Raw genomic sequence first — 25096 nt, 5'->3', positions numbered from 1 at the left:
CTTGACTGTGGAATGTTTGCAAAGGGAAGGATTTCCTAAACCTGAATTCCTGCAGTCCCATTCCGGGGAAGAATAGATCAACAATAAAGCCAAAAAAAAAAAAAAAAAAAAAGTTGGGATACATACACTTTCCATTTAGAATCAGATTAATTCAGGTCAAAAGGGGCTTCAGGAGGTCTCTAGTTCCAATTCCTGCTCAAAACAGGTTCAGCTATGAGGTCAGATTGCTCAGGGCTTTATCCAGTTTAATTTTTTCAAAATTAAATTTGCAAATGACTCCTCTGAGGCACATGTATATTACAGAGAAACTGGCAAACTGCCAGAGTATAGCTGATTTACAATGTACTACTGAATTGGAAAAAATATGCTGAAACTGCCAGCACTGAGGTCAACAGACAACTCAGGATTCAAGATGCTTCTGAACTGCTATGAAACTTCCTGGATCATTGTTACAGCATATAACCATGAGACAATGAATCCCAATTAATTTGTGCACAACACTGGACTCTGTGGGACATATTTGAAATACCAGTTCTGTGCTTTAGAGAACTCCATCCTCTGTCATAAGAAATTTTATTGCAGCAATAAAGCAGTTTATATAGCTTAGACTTTAAGGCTCAGACTTGAAGGTTTCTTGCTCCAAACAGATGTGCAGGCTGGCCCACAGGCATCTTAACCCGATACTCTTCTGCCATACCAGTATTAATCAGAGGAATGTCTTTACTAAGGTAAACTTTTTCTGAATCTTGTGTTTGGCCAAACCACATTCAGCACAAGAGGAACACAAGGCAAAAAGCAGGAATGGGACAGAGATGTTCTGCCCAGGGCCAGAAGTGCTTCTGCTTTTGGCCATATTATTCTGGAGATGTAAAACAAAATTATCGCATAACATCTGGGAATCCTAACACATACCCATATCCTACCGAAGACTAATCACAACAGTTTCACATTTGGAAAAAATCAAGTGAGCAGAAACAGTAACTAGTCAAGAAGCATTTGGTAAAAATCCTCCAGAAGCTTCCAAAGCTTACAATAGCCCCAGTATGAAAAAAAATCAGGTAGCGTCTGAATGTTTGCAAAATCGGTAAGGCAGGAAAATAAAAGTCAAAACTGTTTCAACCAAAACCACCAAGCAAACAAACAAAAAACCCACAACCCACACCACTCACAGGTCACTGCAATCTTTCCAGATGCTGGTTCTTGTAACTAGATTTACCTGAAGAATTTACAGTTCTAATGTTAAAAATTGGAAAATAGTGATGAGCGGATAATTTGATTAAACTTTTTTTATTTATTTCATTTGTTCTTCATTCCATGTACTTCCTAGAGGACAGTATCAGTAGCTTAGGTATTATGATGCAAAATTCTACTAAGAAGCCTGTGCTCATGTGCTCGCAAGGAAACATGTAAATGCAAACTTGACTCCTCGGAGCATACAGCCAATGGAAACCGTGCAGTGTGAAAAATCGCGTATGTCCTACACTAAGTGCTTTTGTTAATCCTCTGCCTATTCAATTAATTTCTCAAGCATCTTAAAGAATGAGACTATATTAGTAGTTCCTACACTTACTTTCGTTAAACTGATTATAAAAATAAGGATCAAACAAATGGCCAAAGAAAGGAGAATAATCCATGAGTGCATTTCAGTTCATTGGACCTCAAAATACCTTCCATCAGAAGATTCCTTGTATTTATTTTTTTTAATATCATCACCCACATACACTCTAACATTAAAAAAAAAAAAAATATCACTAAATAGTTCTTTGGAAATGTGCCTAAGTTTGTCTTTTCAAAGGTATGAACAAGCAGGAAGGATACATTTTTAGCAGCACTTTGAAATTCATGTTTCAGAGAATGGTTTGTGAAGTCTGAGAGCATGCCATGCAAATGACCTTTCCTTTCTTCCAAGTAATTGAGATATAAAAGACCTTTAAACTGTATCAGTTTTGGCAGTGACTGTCTCTCAAGTACGTGGATTTAATCATCAACAAGATGCCCCTCACATTCTCTTTTGTTGTACTCTCATTTCATTGTTTGCTGTTCCTATTACAGAAATTCTGCAATTCTAACAAGAAAATTCAAAACTTAATCTTCTAAAATGTCTCTCTTCCTTCCCCCTCTCCTTAAAAACATCCAAAGCTCACATTAATCCCAAAACTGGAAAAGCTGATAATATCTAAAGGTTGGAGAGAGTATAAAGGAAGAAAATAGGAGAAAAGCATCCTTACGTGAAACATAATCTAAGATTCACCGCCAAGCAAGTTCAGAACGTTTGCATTTCATCACACATCTTTTCATTTGATTGTGTCTAACCTTTCATATGTTTGAAAAATGAGAATAATAGAACATCATCTAGCAATAGCTGTATTAACGGATAACATGTATTTCACGTACACTGGTGATGAATTATATCGTTTGTAAAAATGTTATTGCATATATGGGATTAGGGGTTTCTTACTTAAAAGAATTATCAAAAGTTACATGGAGTATTGCATTAGAAATACTGCCTGAAGACAAGCATATCCAAGGCTGCTCTGTATTGCTCCTATGGTTAAATTGAGGCCCTATTATTCTAGTTACCAAAACATAACCATGAGAGTCTTTCTCACCCTCAAAAAAAGGAATTATTTATATCCCTGAGCAAGCTCATGTTACAAGAATAAATATGTAAATCAAATGAATTCTAGATTTGGCAAAGAATCAGGAAAACTTAGAGGATTTGCAAATAACAATAAATTGTTGGTTACAAAAAAGTCAGCCACATACTTGTGTCACATATGTATTTTGACAGAACAAAGACAGTAAATACTTCCTTTTTTGTAGGATTTGCTTCTTTTCTACCTGTTCTTAACTTGGAATTCAGTTCTCCCCACATTCAGTCATGTAGGGATGAAGGCCTCCATAAAACATTCTAACTTTTGCATGTTAAAAAAAAAAAAAAAATCAAACCATGATTAAGCTCTAAAAAACAAACGTTAACTTGGTAACTTCTTACTTGAATATACACTGAGAACAGAAACAGCCATTGACTTTAACGACTAAAATAAACCTTTCAGCTTCTTTTGCTTCTCCTAGGAAATCAGCAGCCCAAGCAAGGAGTAAGCAACTCTGCCTGGCATTGCACCTGCCACAGGTAAGCCTGTAGATGCTATCACAGACGAGCAGGAACATGGTAATAACTCATTGCTATAGAAGGCAACAGTTCTTCACTCCCAGACCTGCTCCATTCCATCACACATCTGGCCACAAGTTAGTCAGATTAGATGCGGCACTTCTCCATAAAGAGATGTTCAGGAGGTTGGAGGGTATCAGTTTGAGTGCTGGGACTGGCTAATGAACAAGTCTGTTTTAAAAAATAAGGAGACGCCACCTCTAGATCTTGCTTGGACCTATCTTTGCCACCCCTAAAGGCTACTGCTATGTCAACACAAAATTAAAATCCCACTAAGAAAATCAGGAAATTGGAATAAAATGCTTCTGAACAAAGAGCAGTGGCAGCAAAAATCTCTACTGGGAGATGGACTGAGAGCCCTGACTCCAATGTGCAACTTAGACCATGGAAGATAATTTGCATGCCTAAAACACAGATATTAAATTATTTCTTTTAAGAGCTGGATACTTTTATAAGAGAAGCTTACTGAGGATGGCAAGGAGCAAGAATTGAACAGACAGGAAAAATGTCTAATACAGGAAATCGTCTGGATAACAGCAACCAATGATTTAACTACTGATATAAACAAAAAATAGTATCTACAACAACACTACAAACAAACACTAACTTATTAATAGTAGTGCTTATCTCTCCTGGAAGCCAGCTTGCTTTCTTTCTCTTACTTAAAGCTCCATCAGCATCACCATATTAGTGGCTAACTCTTGCTGCAGACATAGAGCAAAATGCCTTGCACACAAGACCCCTCTTTCCCTTGCACAGCAACAGCAGACCTTTAGTTTTAGGAAAGGAAGGAGCTTTCAGTTGCCATGCTTCACCACGCATCAACCGTACAGTCCTGTTATAATGGACCCCATGGGGAAAGCGGAGCAATGAAACTAGAAAAGGTGAGAGACACTTCCAACACTTTGAAGGACCCTAGACAGAAGTGATAACAGTCACATGAGTGCAACTGCTTTCATTTAATTTTTTAATGCCAGACAACAAAGAATGTGCTTAAATGGACCACATGAATCTGATCTAATACCATACTGCTACCTAAAGGGGCAAACTCCTTCCCCTTACCCTAAGTAGCGTATTACTGCTGCTTCCCTTGTATTAGTGCAAGCATTTGTGTGGCCACATGGTGAGCTTATCAGAAAACTGATTTGGCTGGAACTAAGCCAGCAAAAAAACCCATAAAAACTGATTCATTTTCAATCAGCATGGTTCCTTGCTCCAGCATACTCTGTGCTCCCTCGGCAACAGCCCAACGGACAGGGCAAAGCACAGCAGAGGATGAAAGGGAAAGCAGGATCTCTCTTTTCAAGAGAAGAGTGGCTTAAAAACACTGATGTCAGAGACGTGGTATTAGTTAAACAATCTGAATGGAAATTCTAGCCATCTTCTATCCTCAATTAAGATGTACTGAAAAAAAGGTCAACATTTCCCTAGTAATTAAAATCAGAGATACTTGGTTCAGTAACGCATCTTTGATTATAGAGGAGTGCTTATGGTTTTCTTTAAGCGCATAAGTTTACTGAAGTGAAAAGTAACACTGTTCTTGTCATTCTAGATGTGAAACTTGGTATAAATGGTGCACACTTCATAAAACTGAGAGCCTGCTTTGGAGACCAAAATAGTAGCTCTGCAGTCTGTGCTCCAAAACATGAAAGCGATGGCTGGGTATGCTATTGAATGAATCATAGGTAGGGAGTGAATCAATCAGTGTAAAAACCTCAGTGCATAAAGTAGAGAAACTAAAGGATCTGCAGTTTGAATTGCTAATTTCATTGTCTTTTCAATATATTTGCATGGTACAGCCAATCTTTCATATCTCTCTGAGGCATTACCATTGCTCAGGGTTCTTCAGGGAAACTAACCACATCTGAACTGCTTTAGTTTCACATAATTTGGATATATCTGCAACCAAAGCTTTTCAATTTCATTATTGACCAAAAAGCACAATCTAATTTCTTCAATTCTATTTCTTCAGTAGACACGTTTTTGTGTGTATTCAAGACCAACATGATAATTTATCATGCAGAAGTGGTTATGCAAAACTGTGTCTATTTCTACCATAAGAGGGTGGGGGTGAGGGAACTTATGCCTTTCAACAAGAAACTTTAATGTGGAAAAACACAGTTTATTTTAAAATGTCATTCCTATGACATTTTTGCCTTTTTTGGAGATGCATGGCTTGTTTAAAAGATACAAGCACTTCAGAGCCCACAGTTCCCCAAGGAAATGGAAACGTGAGTCCGATTTCTTGCAGTTGCATAAAAGCACAAAAAACTCAAGCATTAAATCTTAACTTTTTATTTGATTATTGCTGAATGACAGCTTTAGGATCTTTACTCCTCAAACAACTTCCTTTCCTAAAACATCCTACCAACTAGACTTCCCATGAAATAGAACCCATCTTTTACTACTGGACTTGCAAAAGCCACAATGAAGAAGTATTCTCAAATCTTGTAGCTGATTTAGATTGCTAATAAAAGTCCTTTATCAAATGTGTCGTGGTTTAACCTCAGCCGGCAACTAAGCACCACGCAGCCGCTCGCTCACTCCCCCCCGGTGGGATGGGGGAGAGAATCGGAAGGGTAAAAGTGAGAAAACTCATGGGTTGAGATAAAGGCAGTTTAATAGGTAAAGCAAAAGCTGCACACGCAAGCAAAGCAAAACAAGGAATTCATTCACTACTTCCCATGGGCAGGCAGGTGTTCAGCCATCTCCAGGAAAGCAGGGCTCCATCACGCGTAACGGTTACTTGGGAAGACAAACGCCATCACTCCGAACGTCCCCCCCTTCCTTCTTCTTCCCCCAGCTTTATATACTGAGCATGACGTCACATGGTATGGAATATCCCTTTGGCCAGTTCTCGGTCAGCTGTCCTGGCTGTGCCCCCTCCCAGCTTCTTGTGCACCTCCAGCCTGTTCAGTCAGTAGAGCATGGGAAGCTGAAAAGTCCTTGACTAGTGTAAACACTACCTAGCAACAACTAAAACATCGGTGTGTTATCAACATTGTTCTCACCCTAAATCCAAAACACAGCACTGTACCAGCTACTAGGAAGGAAATTAACTCTATCCCTGCTGAAACCAGGACAAAATGTCACAAAACCTGTGATTACACCAACTCCGTTTGTAGATGCTTGATTGCAACTGAAATGAAATTCAGGAGGTATTCAACTGTGCATAAGGATTTAACTCCAATACTTGACATTATAGATATTCATAACACTGAATTTTGATCCCAGAATTTCTTAGATTTCAGCCCTCTGTGTCTTGAATGGAAGTTCAGTTACATATTCAGTATTAGACATGAAAGAAAACAGGAAGAATTACTAGCATAAGTGTATGGCTATACAACATCCTGCCTTTGAAAAGAATGCAAAAGACATATACAGACATTATTGAGCTCTACAACATTCACTCGTGAGGACTGCTGCAATGCCACTACTTTTATAATGAAAGATAACATCTTTAAGGAAATGCATGCATTTGAAACTATTGGATAGCTATATCCCTATTTCCTTCAATTCTCTAACTGCCAATGGCATTCACTTGCAACTGGAAGTTTCTCCTCTAGAAAGCCGAACCTCCAACATCACAGCATCCCCCCAGCATTCAGTAGTCCAAAAGAATTGGCAGCTAAAGGCACTATACCAGTCTACATATTCTTCCCAGCTTATAAAACTCTATTAGCATTTTGTTCTTTAGCACAAAAAGGGCATGGTTTTCTGCCTTCTCCCACCAGTCTGTACACAGGTTTTCTCCACATCTTTGCCCCACTCATTCTGATTCAAGAGCTAACAATACAAGAGCGGCCTTGTTTCTCCCACAACTTTAATCTGACCAGTCCAGTACAAAGGCGTTTCTAACCCTAGGGAGCTCCCATTTTAATAAATGCAAGTTTCTAGTAGTCTCACTATACAATACACATTAGATATAACATTATAGTCACTCAACCCAGATGACAGGGGTAAAAAGGCCCCTAAGAATGCTTTGCAAAACTATATATAACGTATGTATTAACCAAAAAGGGCAATTGTTTGTGGAATGTTTTTGTGATACCTATTGCCTTTTTGTCTTCTGAGTTACAATACCATGTATAGTATACAAAATTGGACTTCTATAAGAGGCAGAAACAGATTGATCTTATCCTATTAAGAATGAAGTGGCAAGATGTTAATGCCCATAAATCCATGCTAGAAAAATAGCTGCATTTCACAGGTAAAAAATATTTTTAAAATTCTAAAATGATAAAGCAATCTTTATCATTGCAGCACATAACTAAAAGAAGCAAATTAAACACATGTATATGATTCCTGTCACCTGAACTATCTAATGCAGCACTCCTCTCTCCTAACTTAAGCGCTCTTCTACTGTTCTCTGCGGCACCACTCTGCTAACATTAACTTCCATGTGATTTCTGTATCTACAGAAACACACACTCACGTTACTGTGGTTACTCTTGTTAAACAAACCTGCACACCATAAAGCCACAGTTCCGTAAAGGGTGTTGCAATGCCTATTATTATCAAGTAATATTTAGGAAGAAATATCCGTTTAAAATGATATGACAAGTGATACTATAGTTAAGAAATAGGATCTCCTTCGAAAAAAGTATCAATGATTCCACAAAAAGCAGAGGGGACAGAAAATTCTCTTGTCCATCATACATATACTTATGTATGTGTATATACACGTACATATATACATATGTGCATATATAATATTGCTAAATATTCCAATTTTTTATATCCAGTTCAACTGGGATTCTCTAACATATTACACAGATGAGTAAAAGGATAAAGATTCCTTGCATTCAGCATTTTTAATAGATTAATTCAATTTTTAGAATGACAAAAACAAGGCAAAGAGACCAAGTCAAAAATAAGTTATCCATAGTTTGAGGCTGGACTTATGTACATCACCTTAATCTATACTTGCTAGACAATGCTGTAGTCTCTAAAGAAAGTACTTTCTCCATTTCTGTATGTGCATTAATCTCACTTGCAACATATTTGAAAGATCAGCCTTTATCTTTAATGGTTGCTTTTTGAAAAATAGAACAATGATCTCAATAGCAATTTACCCATGCTGCAAGTGACACATTCTATCTGTCCTTTCTAAACAAATACATAATGCATTTAATCAAGTAACCCTAGACCACACTGTTAATCAGCACTGGAATATAATTTACCAGTACCCACTTCCAGTTTCATTTGCAAAAATAATTAATTAGCTTATGGAATTACAATTATATAAAGAAGAAACTATGACATTATCTGTCAAAAGTAATGCTAGACGTAGTTCTTACTCATCTTTGGATATGCAAGATTCTGAAAAAAATTCTAAAATCAGACTTACATGTAACGTTTGCCTTTTCTAAGGCAAACAACTAATGTTCAAGTCAGGCAAAGAGATGTATTTTTTGAAGACTTTAAGACAATCAATCAGAATTTTTGCAGTGCTCCCCAAGTATGTGCTAGAAAATAAATGGCTACATAAAATGCACATGGCAAACAAAGATTTAGAAAAAAATTAATATATTTTGATTGCATAAGTAGCAATAGGATATTTCTTACAAATGACAATGGAGAATTTATCTGCCAGCAGATAAATAAAGTACTGGGGACATAAGATGAAGAATATAAAATATAAGACATTACAGAATGTTAAGGTTTAGCATATTTTGAAAGTTTTTGGTCAAATCCTGTAAATAGGAGACTTGCGTCAGTGGAATCAAGATTCCACATAAGGGAATAAAAATCAATAATCACTTTGAACCCCTTAGTCACACTGATCTTCACAGAGAATCAGATTATTTGCTAATAATATTACCTAAGCTTACCTGTATTGTTACGCAGTAGGCAGTACCTCATGCTTACAGAAAGCTAAAGTTAACTTTAAAAAGGGTTCACTCAAGTATTCCTCACAACATGAGGCATGAAAAGTCATTAGAACAATGGAAGCTGTTCACCATTTAGAAGGATTAGGCCTTTATTTCTTAAATAGGAACGCAAATACTTTAAGTAACCAAAACACAATCTAATTTTGGAGACAGTCACAGAAACTGTTCAGTTGAATATGAGGTAGAACAGCAGGGAATTCAGAAGATAAAACTGCTGGATGACTTTTGAAGTGGATAACGTACCACGTTATAAGAATTAGATGAACAAAAACAATCAAAATGTGTTCTATCAATTATCAGAAATTCCTGTCCAGATTCAAAACACTGCAAGTCATCCCAACCCTGAAATTGAGGAGATTTAATATCACAAGAAGAAACACCAATTTCGTATTTACTGATAAAGTACATAATCTCCCTCTTCCACATTCAGCCTTCATTGTTTCAGAGGAAGGGGAGAACCATAGAAGCCAATTCCTTATATTGGGGCTGGAGAAACGGGACAAGAGAGAGGAAACTCTCTGGATCACCAGATAACATGGTGCAAACCAGCAAGATCAACAGTGGTCAAGACAAGAATCTTGTCAGTCCCCCTTGGGCTCCTAGTTTGTTAGTATCACAAAGGACACCCTTCAAAACTTCCTTTTGCAAGTTCCTAACTTCATGGTGACCCCTACCTTGTCATACCTCTTTTCCACAGATTCATCACCTTCTAGCTTAAGGTAACTTAAGTTCTGATGATGATACTCCGTTTCATTCAGCTTAGTCCATAGAGTTATGTCTTTAAACAGTAAGAAATTAATTACTGTTCAATAAAATGTAACAATCTACAAAAAGCATCTGCCTAAAGATAATGAAGCCCACATCTGGTTAAGGATTCAAGAGAAAAGGAAAGGAGAATTACCTTATAAATTCCTTAGGATGGAGAAAATGTGTAATTCACTTCTAAATCACAAGTTTTTGCTTTCTTTCTCGCAAAATAAAAAGTAATCCTCAAATGAGCCATATTTCATTGAAATTTACTTTGCATACCTCTGAAATATATTTACTTTGTCATAGATCTTCATGATTATACTGACATGAGTAACAACAATCGAGTCTCACAAAAATAATGCCTCAAAAGGGATCTTAAACAATCAGTGTAGAGTAAATAATCAGTTAAAATAAGTATATTATTCTGGAATTAATCTTTTACTATAGACATATAGTGAAAACATCAATCTATATTCACACAGCCTTTGAAATGCAGTCCTGGACACTTTATTGTAGAAACATGTGCCCCAATCACTTGGATTAAACAAAATCCTTCAGCAAATTTTGTATCTAGTTTGTGAATCAGCTAGAAAAAGACAGGCACTGGAGCAAGGCTCATCATCTGTTTACCCGATATTTCATGCTTACCGGCCAGCATGTTGCTCTTCTTTAAACAGAGCCCATTCTCGAGAAGTTGGTGTTTACTCACAGCAGTAAAAAGCCAAAATCCCTCATCAGAGTCCAGCCAAATAAATTCAAGCCCACGTAAGCTTTCTAGTTACTACACGGGGCAGTACAGGGCACAGGACATGCTATTTTCATAACACAGGTTTCTGTAGCTATGCTTAAATACAGATTTCCCTTAGTGTATTATTTCTCTTTCCACACATTCAGGTCAAGATAACTAATTGTAATAATACAAGGTTCTACCAAGAGATCTCTTCTTGCAAGCTGCAGCTCCACCCTTTCACATATTTCACACAGCAAAGAGAGGGAATGCAAACAAAATATTGCTCAGAGTAATTGTAAATACGTAAGAAATGTCGTATTACGAGTCATCTTCTTTACATAAGAATAGACTGGAAAGTACATGGAACAGGTAGGCAGGTACTTGCCCCTTTGTGGCAAGTGGAAAAACCCTGCTATGGTTTACTTCTGCAAGTTAGCAATCACCTTTATTATAAAAATGTAAGACAATTTTGTTTGAAGGACACTTCAGGATTTTTGTCTTCAAATAAATTGTATACATGACTGGAAACAGATTCACCAATTAATTTTCAGTAATTTTCTTTCAAGCTTGTTATTCATGTAAACAATTCAGAAAATAATTCTAGCTTTCTGTAATGCATCAGTATGATGCAGGACAAGCATATACTTTGCTTTGCTTTGCCTAATGGAAAGAGCTTTTAGGCTGTGTAAAATGCTAGTAATGGAATTGTCAATCATTCTAACAAGTAAATAGCTTTTAGAGGTTCTTCAAGAACTTGAGAGGTTCTTTCTCTCACTCATGTCCAGGAATCTTTATCTCCAGCTACCGGGAAAGTTCTGAGATCCACGGGACTGTGTATTTCTCCAGACTCTCTGAACTTGAACTTCAGACACTGAAGTCTGGCAAGTACAGCCTTCCACCAACACCTGAATACTGTTTAATACATCAATCCCAGCCAGATCAACTGTCATCTGAAGAACACTTAGAAGCCTACAGCCTGCTGGCTCTAATTCAGGAAGCTCCTTTCTCTATATAACACAAGAACCTACCTCCACAGCCAGTCCTTTACAGAGAGACCTTCTCCCATTTGAGCTCATTATACTCCACATCTAACAGAAAGAGCTACTTGAACAGTACTATCAGGTGCCTTTTAGAGCCAAATCCCCCAAGACAAGAGGTAAGCGAAGACTGAGAAGGCTGGGCAGGGAACTGACAAAAACGAACTGGGATTCACATGCCTTTGTGGGGCAAACTCATTATTTTGTAAATGGAGAAGGCTAGTAAGTGGTAGGTAGTTACAACAGATTTCCTAATGTGACAGTTTGTTAGGTTGCAGGTAACCTGTCAACTTGGGACTATATTCTCTTCTTGGTGTCACTGTGTCAGCTGAAGGGTTTAATAAGTCATTCTGTCTCTAGCTGCTTATTGTTGTCCTTCTTGAAATAGGGTGTCACACCTTCAAAGTCTGCTGTCTATTTGCTTGTATGATAATATACCCTGGCCCATTTTAGTAAGAAAGAAAAGTTGTGTCAGAACTATATTCCTACTGTTTAAACTAACCCAGCTTATTTTTACTCTAATGGGTAAGAAATTGCTTATGTCACGGACCTTCAGGAAAACAGGAATGCTGGTAAATGCTGTCAGTATAGATGGAACTAGAACATGACATGCATCTAGACTTAATGTTCAGTTTCAGAAGGCCACATAGTTTTTGCTTTTTCTTTTCCTTAAAGGTGCACATAAAGTTACTTCTCACTCCAGTATTAATCTGAGTATCATATTGCCAGTTTTAAGATGGGAATAGAAAGATCCCTTTGCTTCAGAGGAATGTTGTGAAAAATCAGCTGGTTTATAGCTACAAACCTTTTGTAAATTCATTCTAAGCACCACAAATGCCTATAAAATTAACACTTCTGTGTTCATTCTGTGCTAAGGACAGAGAGCAGAAAAAGCACTGACTACTCTTCAAACCATGAAAAAAATATATAAATAATAGCTTTGCACTAAATTTACATAATCTTTGAATTAATATATTTTGATATATTAGAACACATACACAAACAACCATAACAGCTGCTAAGTTTAAAAAATTGCACAAGCGGCTGTGATTTCTTACTATTAGGATTAATTTCCTATTAATCTTAGCAAAGCTACTTCAGTCAAGTTCTTTGTGATTAGAAGGCACGTTGGACTAAACCACAATAATCTGGACTAAACAACCTGGACTAAACCACAAGTCTAGTGATGGTGACAAATGGTATATACACTGAGGAAAGACGTTTGGGTTAGTATTTTCTGAATATTCTAAGTTTATGGAGCATTCTAAGAGCACAGTGTAACGGATAGATGGAGAGAGTGTGTCCTGATAAATTACATACATCTCTGTTCCTATTTCATTTGTAAATACCATGTTGATACAAGTTACCCCGTGAATAAGTTGCAGTACACACTTACATAATCTTCTGCTAATGTGGTGTTGAAAAAAATGCTTGCTGTTAGCTAGAAGCATGACAGAGTGATTTGAATGCAAGTAAGAAGCAGTTAATACTGAATACTGTCTTTGTAAACAGATTTTGATGGATTTAGCTCCATCGTTTATAAGCCAAGAGACTAAACATGAAGTGCAATTAGGATACTGAATGTCTTCAGTACCAAATCCCTTGTGAATTGCTACATGAAATATGGAAGCTGTCACTCAATTAATAAATACTGCATTTTAGTATTTTCTAAAAACAATAGGTTTTTTCCCCACTATTCTCTATTAATACAAATTTTGGAAACATTTCACCTCCCAGTTCCTTGAAATGAAGGTATCCAACACTGTGAATATAAGGCCGGGCAGTTGAAACTAAAGTCTGCTTTTAACTCTGATCCAGACTTTCACTCTCACTTTGGGTGAGTCCAGCTGCATCCAGACTGAAACTGGGAATGCTTCTCATCTTTTTGAGTGTGCATCTTGACTACATAACAGGAGGAGACTGAGTGGGCACTATCACCTGGAAGTATCACAGGCAGGAAACCCAATCACACAGGACGGAAACGATGTCATGCAGTGCAGGTGCAGCCTTAAACAATCTGTCTTGGACAAAAACCTTGCTAAATTCTAAAGCCTCTTTATTTAGTGAGGAAAAAATACAATCAACAGGTTAAGGACTAAAATTAAATAATCACTATAGCCATGAACCATAAGCTGCCGTAACATTCTGCAAGGTCTACTGTCCAGTGTCAACTGACACACAGCTAGCCAGTTAGAAATCATGGCTAAAAAAGTTATTACTGCATAATCCATATTTTATGTGCCCACTGACATGTGGCAGGAAGTTACATGCCATATACAGGCTTTCACAAACAAAGGGAAAATCCTGTGTTCTGAGTTTCTCCTCAAAAATTTCATGTTTCCACACTGCCTGCAGAAGTAGAATGCCTCAAAACGCATGTACTCAAACCTTTCCTCTGCGTTACTGCACTCACAGGGTCTTGAGAGTTCTTCAAAAGAGAAAGGTCATAAATTGCCTTTTATTATATAAGCACAAGATTGAAAATTCCTCTATTGTACACCTTCTGTAGTATTCAAAAAATACAGATAATGGTAAGGTAGAATTGACTTTCTGAATTGAGAAATTTCTAAAGATGTTTGCAAATAAGTGTCCTACAGTACTGTGATATTTTCTTTTGTATCTCAGAGCCAGAAGAGATTTTACTTTAAATTACTCATTAATAGAAATAGTTTTATTATCTTTGTAAAGCCATTTCTCTCAATGCAGAAAACTGTGAGATGGGCTCCCTCTAGAGTCTTATCTCCGATACAAACTTTGAATTATAAAATATTGCATAGGTCATTTATATGTGCCAACATCCTACTTAGTTGCCTTCCAAAAAAAAGTTCTGAGTTACCACTAGTGAAAAAAACTTCACATTCCCAGTTAAATAGGTTTATGTATTTGTACAGATCAATTAAATTCTTAACGCAGTGCAGTAAATTTTGCTCTTCCATATATCACAAGATCCAAATAAATGTTGAGATATTTCAAAAACCTGAAGCTAAGCTTACAAGTGGAATCCTCTATCTGTACAAAATATATATATATATATCTTTAAATAAATGTGTTATGTATATGTAAAAACACTCCTTTTCCCTTGAACACTTCTTAAAGTTGTTTCAGTAATTCAGGTAGAACTCACAGCAACCTGAAGTTTGATCTTGTTTGATTCAGGTCAGCGGATGCTTTCCCACTGATATGAGCATGAGAACATGCAAGCAGATTATTAGTTCCACAGTTACTAGAGAAGGGCATAAAAAGTGTGGGTGGACAACTTTTGCCATCAACTAGTAAAAAATTGTATTATAACCCATACTCATGGAAGACATATTCTTGTCTTCCACCCAGAAGACAGTGAGTGTGGAGGGGAGATGGTGAGCAACAGAGTGAGACTGTGCTGTGTCTTCTTTCCCTCCACCAAATACGCCAGGGAAGCAGAGCTGAAGGAGCATAGATGGGGGAGTAGGCTGAACCAGGAAGAAGACTGGCATCGTTCGTTTTTCTTCCCTAAGCAAAAGGAAATCATATTGTGAATCTCAGGGTATAGTCCCTGACACAATTCCATGAGCAGCTCCATGCAAATATATAGTACCTCTTTCTCCACCTAATACAAGCAGCAGTGATGAATCCTAGGGACAAGGAATACAACAATATTGCAACAATAAGCTGTTTCATTTCATTTTCTATAAACTGGTAAAACAAAAGAAACAAACAACTGAAAAAACCCCCTTTTGAACATATAAAATACCAGTGTAAATCTAGCACCTTCCCAGCCTTGTGTTTTTATGTTCTTTTGTTTCCCACTCACTGGGAAAGAAAACACAAGACTTCGCCTTCAGAAAAATACATTACATTGTAGATGTGACAGCCTCTTCTAGAACGAAGAGATTATTACTTCCTCATAAATCTGATGATTACAATTATGTAATTAGCACAGCTGCACATATATAAATTACAACCAAAATAAAAATGCTGATTAAAATCTGTCATTAACAGAGATACAACAAATCATAACTGCTTTCCTCACTTCCTAATGCTAGGATTCACGCTCTTGTTTTGCTCTACAGTTCTAGATCTAAATCTCATATTGTACTTTAAGGAAAAAAAAAGGCAAACCAACTAGCACATCACTAGATTAAGATGGCTATTAAGTTTTCTTCAGAACAGTTAAGAATAGTTTTCAGATTCTTTTTTCCCCACTGCAGATTATCAGTTAACTTATATTTTCCCTTTGCAATGTACTAGGTGCATTGCTAGGGCTGATATCACAGTCATCCTCTGCAGAGACTGGCAAGGAAAAGGTATAATGAGTAAAGAGCCTGATGCCTTGACTATCTCAGTCTTCCTTAAATTCTTAGGCTAAGAACAGCAAATTGTCTGTACAATCTCTTAAAAAACAGTGGCACTGCTTAAAAGAAGAATATGTTAAATGACATTATGCAGTCCTTTAGGCTTTTGATACATATATGCCAGAGTTCAGTCAGTTAATAGGACTACAGGCTTAAGAGAGCAACAATAGTCTAGAAAGGTTTCTCATTTTTTAAAATCACCTTATATTAGTGAGTAAGCACCAAAACAAATAGAAATAAATGCATTATGTCATATTTTCCTTTCTTGAAGCTTCAGTGCAAAATTACATGTGTAATTACATCACCAATTTTCGTTACTAATGCAGTTAAGACTTCTAGTTTTACCTATTAATAAAATAAGCTAGCATCTGTTGTTATGGTGTGGAAAGGATTACCAAATATTACATACAACATCACATAAGTTTTCAAACACAAAATTAATTCAGGACCTTCTACAAAGCTCACTCTACCTTAAATTCATATTAGCTTCCTTTCTTCTTTCACAGGTCCTACAGCTCCCCACAAGCTGGGTGAAAGATGTTTTTTGGGGGTTTTTTAGCATGCTTGGAAGGTAAGTTTTTGAAAAATAATCAAAGGAATGAATCACTATCAACATAAGTTTCTTCAGGGAGAACCACTTTTGGTAGCTCTATATTTTATTTAAAAGGGTTTCAGTCAATGTTCATCCCCAAAACTGAATATACTGCATCCCATTATATATCAGAAAGCAGAGTAACATTTAGTCTGTGATTAAAATAATTTTATGACAACATCCTACAAAAAATGTTTAAACATGAATAAAATAAGTACTCTAAACCACTTGTCTATTGATTTCCTTATGAAATCAGCAGCCACAGCAGCCAACCCACCGCCCTACCTCCAGCAGGTTAACTTTGCAGCTCCAAGCTCTTATTGGAGCTAGTCCAGCAGACTGGCCTGGGGCTCAGCCAAGGCTAGGCATTTAATATTCCTAACCCAAAACCAAGGCAACACACTGCTGGGAGCTCTGATTTGTAAGGTAGACGGGATGGAGTCAAAGCAGAGGGGTCTGAGCATTAAATTGCTGCATCCTAGCTGAGATGAGCACCATGTTTTCTCCCTTCCTAGGAGGCAAGAGTTAAAAACATCCCTTTCAGCTGAGCCTGGTACCTTCCGATCCAGCACTCTTCCTAACACTATTACTGCTAATCCATCCCGCTGCTGAGATCAGCGCAATTGCATGAGCACAGCTCCTGTGTGCTGCAGTCCATTTCAGACAAGTGCCTGTAGTCAAACATCCTTGACTTTACCAGTGGCAGCCCAGACTGTAGTAGGGAAGCAGGTCCAGGTGGGACCTGGGCCTAGGTAGGACCCGGGCGCCCTACCAGCGGGCCCAGGTCCCACTGCAAGGCCACACACACTGGCAATGCCCTTCTCCAACAAAACTGGGATCTGCCCACATCTCGGCTCTGCCATTGTTCCAGGGCAGGACCGAGCTGCTTGAGTGCAGGCCCATGCCTGCCCACGCCTGCCATCCCCCAGCACAGCCACACCGCTCAGCTTCAACTACGGCAGTGGCTGAACACTGATATTAAAGTTGTTTACTCTAAAAGCAACTACAAAGCTTTTAGTAAATATCGCATTTTTGAACAAATGCCAAGCAGTTAAAAATTGGTTACATATTTACAATAAATATCAAAGACAGTCAGGGTTGAAGCATGTTGATTTGCAATCTATGTATGAATGCTAGTTTACATAACAGAAATGAATCACAGAAACTTTGGCTTCCACCATATTCTGATAAATTCTTGGATCACGTTAATACATTACGGCATTTCTACAGCTGTTAAATCTATTACCTCGATTGTACAGACTTAAGTTCTGCAAACGTTCATACACACAAACATCCTCTTTTTTTTTTTTTTTCTTTAACGTATAAAGCACTTCAGTGCAGTCATGGGTCTTTTTCTTTTTAAACAAACACACATGAATGCAAAGTGCCTACAGAGCTGAGACCACGTGTGCTAAACAGTTTCCTCTTACTTTGAAAAATATTTCTTTTGTAATAGTCCTACTAATATCCTTATAATTTGCTTATAAGAAATCACATATCATTACAACCTTTCACCTTAAACATAAATCGAGGACAGAATTAAAATCAAACATAAGCCTTTTTTTTCTTAATTCAAATACCACTTAGTAAAAAAGTTGAAATAAGCTGAGATTTCCAGAGTTGTGAAAAGGACACTGTGACAATTCCCAATGAGTTCAATAAAACTGCACCAGTTCACACCACGGGGAAAGCAGTTCTCTGTTCAGGATCCAGCCCAGCAACCAGAATGGGCATTTAAAACACTCTGTATTTCGACTTTAGCATATACGTTTATTGCAAGAGTCTCAAGTGCAAACTGACTGAATTGATAGATGCTTTAAAAAGCTAGTGTTTATTAGAAATCTTCACTTTATTACAATTTCAGCATAGAAATTAAAACTATATGATGATTCAGAGCACGAATTAGGAATCTATTTATGGATCATGAATTTTAACAGGAGCACAGGGAACAACTTTAAAGGAATATAGATAAAAATAATGCCATTAACATCAGTTTTAAATTAATGAGCCAAGTTTAGCTGGCTATTCTTTCTCAGGCTCATTAATGATACCTGAATGTGAATCACAAGAAATTTAAAATAATATATTAGGTTTATCCGTCAGGCTTTTTAAACATTTTCTTTTCATCAGAAATTATAAATACAAAATAAATAAATGGACAATGCCAATAAATATTTTTTAAGTTCTCTGTACTATCTCAAAGGCTTAAACTGCAGCACCCTGTACAGTCAGATGTATAAACAATTATATATGTCATACCCATGAAAATGAATGCTTTTTCTCACAACGCTGCCTTCAGAAATCAAACTAAGCATGATACCTAATACAAAAACCCCATTGTATGTTAAGAAAGCTACAATATAGGTAGAAGAGGTCATGTTAATACAGCACGTAAGTGTATGCAATTTGATGTTCCAGCTATTCTAGCACATGCCCATAATGAATAAATCTTTATCTACTTGCAAAGTGGAAGGGGCAGCGTCATCACTGCAAACAACAGCAAACACCTGTTCCATCCTTCAGTGGTAAAATACTAAATAAAACCAAAGGAATGACCTATGTGCCCCAAGGGAGGATCATTTTAAATCTCAGTGACAACAGAACAGTTGTGCTTCTAGTCTGCAAACAAGCTGCCACACAGTTTGCTCCTACTGTGTATGAGAATATGTAGAGATTTGTTGAAGATGTATGGTTTCCACTACACGCTGCATGTTACGGATCAGGTTAAAAGAAATGCATCAGCCATGAGGAATACTGAGGCACAAAGACAAGTAGAATGTAATTGTGACAAACTTGTACATTGACAAGGGGAGGTACCCTGCATAAATAGCACCATGCAGCCCCATCACAAACCCCTTGCTCTGAAGAGCATTTACAAGAATAATGCTCATGATGTCAAAGGAGCTATTTTTGCCAATAATGTTCATCAGTGAGAGTAAAAGATCACAACCTAAGCCATTAATATGAAAAATACTAATCTTTAAATAACTAACCCAGTATGACCCCAGCAGTCACTTTCACTGCCTTCGACAAGCATGATTTGGTATCCTCTGGCCTAAAAACGTCCAACTCTGCCTCCTCCAACCCAATTTGCCTAATCACTGACTCCTCTATCGCCTTTTTATCTTTTGTCTCTACTTCCTGTGAGTAGAGCTTTTCCTAGTCCAAGCAGCTAAATTTGGACTAAAGGGTCTACAGGGAATAACTGCACTCTCTAAAGAGCACAACACCCAGGCATAAACCCATGAATGGAGAGCGGAAAACCTGGGCTTCAGCCTGGAGCAAATCATTCAGCCACGCATACACGCACACACTAGCAGACCTAACACTGAGGAATGAGAAAGCTGCACGGTGAAGGGAGGAAGTAGGACAAATGCAGACTTGTCTCATTTCGTCCTAATTCATATCATCGGCTTAAAGTCGAACAATTTGACGTGCTGTTCGTGGGCCTTAGCCATAGTATGTAGTTTGTGAAGATGGGAAATCTTAGTACCGCAGTAAGAATGCTTTGTTTTGTTTCCAAACAGTGCCAGACAGCTCAGAATTGCTGAAAAGGGGCCAGCGCAGCATGCAAACTGGCAGTAAGTCAGCAGAATTAGAGTAGGATGGTAAAAATCTGAAACCCCCAAAGGGAAGTTTAAATGATAAATGGGAAGAAGCAAGCCCATCTTGCACATTGATTAAATACTGTGAACATTAAGAATGGATTCCATTTGTTTGCTCTTTCTTTTTTTTTTGTACATTGACGGATGACTGCCACTGCTATTCTCTCCAAAGTGAAACATCCATCATCATTTTTGAAGGTTTCTGCTTTGGTTTTAGACTTTTGAAGAGTTGCACTGTTGTTATTCTTCTGCTCTCTTTAATAAAAACTCCTTCAAGGATACTAGGAACTGAATCATCAATATTTAAAACATCAAATGTTTAAATACTCAGACAACTCCACCATCTGCTATACTGTGGCAGTTTGCATGCCCCCCCTCTATGTGAAGTCTCACTTCAGGAGATGTGGAGCTCTTTAACACCCAGTTCAAGTTTATGGATGCATTGTATACAAATTAGTCACCCTTGTCCTTAAATTATTACTGAATTAGGAAAAACTGTTAAACCATGACAGAGTAGAAGAAGACAGGAGTTTTGGAATCAAATTTGTCAAAATTTTTAACCTTTGGTGGACTATAGTGAAGCCATCTCTGAACGTCTCTTCAGCTAAGATGTCTGAAAATCCTATAAAATATTGTAACTCGAAGCTTATTTCTACAAAACAATTTATCCTATTTAGACTTACAAAAGCATCAGTGTTAACACTTCATGTTCTTATAACAACGTCTGTATATATTAAACTGTGCATTAAAACAGGTATAAAGATTTCTGGGAGGCCGTTAGGAAACAAAATGAGGCACAAATCCCTGGAACGTACAAGGGAAAAAACACTTTATAACACCATAATCAGGAATTCAAAAGATGAACCACTGGCAGACCAAGTCAGACAGAAAGTACATTCTTGCATTCAAGATCTGTAAAGAAACCCCTAAACTGTGAAGCATAGAAGTTACAGGAAACTTCTGCCCCCACAGTCATACCTCATTTTCTCTCTTCATCTTTTCTAAACTGTCAGAAACTGCCCTTCTGACAAGCATCTTGCAAACAGCTTTTCAGTTGCATCAGAGAACCTCCAAATACACTTGAAAGTTACACTCAAATAAAGCTCTGCCTGTTTATAAGACCACACTCCATTTACAGAAGATTTTGAAAGTTTGCTAACAAGCCTATGGCATTCCCGGTGGGCTCCTTTGAATTTTTAGGGCTTAGTTTGAATTTGACAGGTGGCTTTCATTTGTGCAAGGGTTCCCCAGGAATTCTGCCACCGGGAATGACTGAAGAGACATATCCTTTCTGCTCACACCCCTCCTCCTGCCAGCTACACATAACATGAGTTCATGTTGATTCTGTAGCAGCCTGCAACAGGAATTAGTTTGCAGACATCATGGCCTGAAAGAGCTGTATCCTATGACACTTGCAGCTACTCAGCATCGATGAAATAGTTTGCAGGAAAAGGCCCAGCTGATGAATGGAAAACAACAAAACCCAGTTCCTCTGAAATTACCCACTATGCATCATACAGAAACCTTCAAACTGCCAGTCTACTTTAGCTTTTGATCTTCTTTAAACTGCTAGTAAGAACAAAAAACTTAAATGACAAAAATCAGTAAGTTCAAAATGTGCTAAAATGAACAGAATTTCTGCTCAAAATCCTCTTCATTAACAATTATTGCATATTTCACTGCAGAAAAAAAAAAGGCCGTCCTTAGGAAAGCTGAATGCTAATTTTAAAGCAATCAAAAATGCATAGATGTTTTAAATTACAAGAAATGTCTCTGTAACATCTTGACTATTTAAACAGAAGCAGATGGTTTACATGGCTTTACTGCTTAATTAAACATTTTATATATTCTATAAAATGATATCTGATGGCATTCTTTCCAATTGGCTTTCTAAATTTAAATTACAAAGTAATTTTATGTATGCACCATATTAACCAGAAAATTAATTAAAATATTCATATCCAACACTACCTCACCAACTTAGTTTCTATTTTCTAATACATGTGAAAAATCTAATTGTCCACCTCTTTCCTATTTTTTCTTCATGATAATACTAACATTTTTTCATAATTCTACTGGGTTCCTTTATTTTAAATAGTCCTAAGTTAAAAGCCAATATTTTAAATTTTCCCTTCCTATCCCCTTTACAAAAAATAGCAAACCAGGAAAAATAAGATGGAATTTATTTTATGAAGACCTTAAAACCAACTCCAAACAAGATATAGGTATGGATGCTACTATGATAGTAAGATACAACTACTAATGAGTGTGAAAGATCTGAGAGAGATGATAATGAAAAAGGTTTAAAGAAATTGCTGAGAATTCATGTCATGAAAGAAAGACAACTGGGGAAAGGTGCGCTGTCCCCAAATTCTCCAGGGGAAAATAAAATCAGGTTACATAGTTCCACAAAGCCACAATCACACGATTGGAAGAAAAAGAGGGATGCAAAGAAAAGACTGAGCATAGTGGGTAAAGTTTTCATAAAATCTTTACCGAGTACAAATTTGATGTGGTAATTCCAGCAAAAGGAAGGGTTTCACAGTTATTATTTATAGTTACTGGCATGACTTTTTAAAGCTGATTCAAAACAAACATAGTAAAAGGTAGAAATAGACAAAACAACAATATAATCACTGAGCCAGGGGCTTGTTTAACTGCGTGACTACCAAAGACAACCTTAGATTAGAATGAACTTCATTCTGTTCTCATGGCTTATAGTTCAAATTGGCGAGAAAAGGTAACATCATTCATTGTGTGCATAAATGGCCCTGCTCAGTTACACTTCAGTACGATCCTTACGTAAGCAGATGACAAATGCCTATCACAAAGCGAAGCATGAAGTTGCTTTTAAGTGACTTGTGAGTCATGTAAAGTCATTAGGGTTGCAAGTCATTACACCCTCCACGTAAATCAAAAGCTCTAGCATTAGGGCATGTTGCACATTTTAAGCTACAGCAGCTTTTCCTGGTTCTTTCTGGGCACTTGTTCAGCACTCTGCAGCTCAGAATTCCACAAAACTTTGGGGGCCTCACCTGCTCCTCTTGACCCAATGCAAGCCCACACCAATGAGCAGGGAGCAAACCAAAATATGAATAGATATTCCTTAATTGACGAAATGCAGCCATGTCACAGCACAGTTCTTTATATATGACCAAAACAGTGCAGAAAGATAAATAACCCTATTTTTCCATCTAGACATGCAGACATGTATTTTGATTAAAAATAGCAGTTGAAAAAAAAAACCACAAAAAAAACAACACAAAAAAACCCTGAAGCATTTTACTGAGTAAATCAGAATATCAACTTGAAAAAAAAATTGCAGTAATATGATAAAACTAGGATATTTAGCTGTCAAAGTCATCAGAATCCTTAAGACTATGTAAGAGTGTCTGCTCCCCATCTCCTTTAACACTCAAATTAGGCATTCAAAACCACTGACAAAAAGAACAGCAGAATAACTTATGGAACTCACTACCATTAGGAATTAAAACAAATACTTTAGTGAATGTTTTTAGACGTGCACTGTTTCTAAAAACATAACATTAACGTAAATTAAGTTAAAGTTATTATTAAAGTTTTAATCATGACTGAAGAAATGCCTATTCTTGTATTCCTCTAGCTAAACAAGAGAGCTTTTACACTTTTCCCCAATATATTGTGCATTGCTTTCTAGCTGCATGTGAGTTCAGAGAGAGAACTGATTTCGCTTACCTAGCAGTTGCTTATATTCCTCTAAGTGAAGCTTGTGCTGAAAAAAAGGAAGAAACACTTGACAGTTACACTAAACTAACTTAGGACTGACACATTTCATATGTTTTAGCATGCATTATTTCCTTAATACCCCTGAGAGGCTTTATGTATCATCGTGTGCTAAATGAACTTTTAACGATTACAAGACAATATCCCCACCCCATCTGGAAGATCCCAAGTCACTGAATACGCACGTAAAGAGATAAATGTTGCAACAAAAAGCCAGTCCTTCTATAAGAAGTCTCATTTAAATTCTGAAAATTGAAAATTAAAAACAAAGGAACCATCCACTAACCTACTTTGCCACGTAACCATTAGGAAGGAAATATAAATGTTTCAGCAGAAATGTTTTTCACCATTAGTTTGACGGATGTTTTGATTTCCACAAATTTGTAATAACATGAAAATTAGAAACTAATTTCTCAGGTACACTCTACTAGAGTATAATATTTTTGTCTTTGTTGACTAAACAGGTTTTTTTCCCCAAATATTTCACAATGGAAACATTTGTTCAGATAGCTAAGACTGAGAAGCAAACACAAAAAGCATGAATCAATTCACATCCAACAACAAGCCTTAGTTGCTTCTATGTCAGTTTGACATCGGCTAAAGTATCTAACTCACATTTGGTTTTGTCTATGTAAACGAGAGTAAGTTCAGAGAGTGAGCCATAAGACTATTTGACATAATATCAAACAAAGCAAGTGCTTGGAGGGGGAAACTGCAAGAAATTCTGGATTATAGGCATTGCAATATAATCCAGAATTATCTTTAAAACAGATAATTCTTGCAAAGATTTCTTGCAATGTGTATGTATTTGAGAACCTGCTTTCCAGGCCCTGTTCATAAAACCAAGTATGTTTTGTCTCCACAAATAGTAACAACTGGCAGCAAGCACAATAGTTCTTAACCATACTTGAACCTTCAAAAGAAGTCCACGCCATCCCCCAAAGCACCCTACTACTTCCCAATCCCTTCATAACCCTCAGCCTGATACACTGTACTTAGCTGTTAGCCTGACCTCAGAGAGGAGGAGCACCCCAGAGCCCCCCGGAAGGTATCCAGCAACCCGAGTTACCCTTTGTGTGCTATTTGCTCCACTGTCCTCTGCCCAGCGGGAAGCCTCTGGCAATGACTTAGGCCTGTTTGTTTTCAGACATTTACGCCACTGTGGACGTGTGTCGGGAGAGGCAAGTGACCGACTGCAGGGTGACCACCACGGTGCGTCCACC

General features: G+C 37.3%; 1 long non-coding RNA gene across 1 annotated transcript in view; it reads right to left on the bottom strand.

Annotated features, from left to right (window-relative positions):
* Nucleotides 1–24929, bottom strand: part of LOC143162309 (uncharacterized) — a 46985-nt gene extending 22056 nt beyond the window's left edge. Inside the window, exons 1-2 of the long non-coding RNA XR_012995672.1 lie at nucleotides 24886–24929; nucleotides 23826–23862 (exon numbers count right to left, since the gene is read on the bottom strand). This is a non-coding gene — a long non-coding RNA (uncharacterized LOC143162309). The remainder of the gene's footprint in view (nucleotides 1–23825; nucleotides 23863–24885) is intronic.
* Between the last annotated feature and the right edge of the window lie 167 nt (nucleotides 24930–25096).

Source organism: Aptenodytes patagonicus, chromosome 6 (genome assembly GCF_965638725.1).
Source record: "Aptenodytes patagonicus chromosome 6, bAptPat1.pri.cur, whole genome shotgun sequence".
NCBI lineage: Eukaryota > Metazoa > Chordata > Aves > Sphenisciformes > Spheniscidae > Aptenodytes > Aptenodytes patagonicus.
The sequence above is the reverse complement of the archived record's forward strand: the minus strand, read 5'-3'. Positions and strand labels throughout refer to the sequence as shown.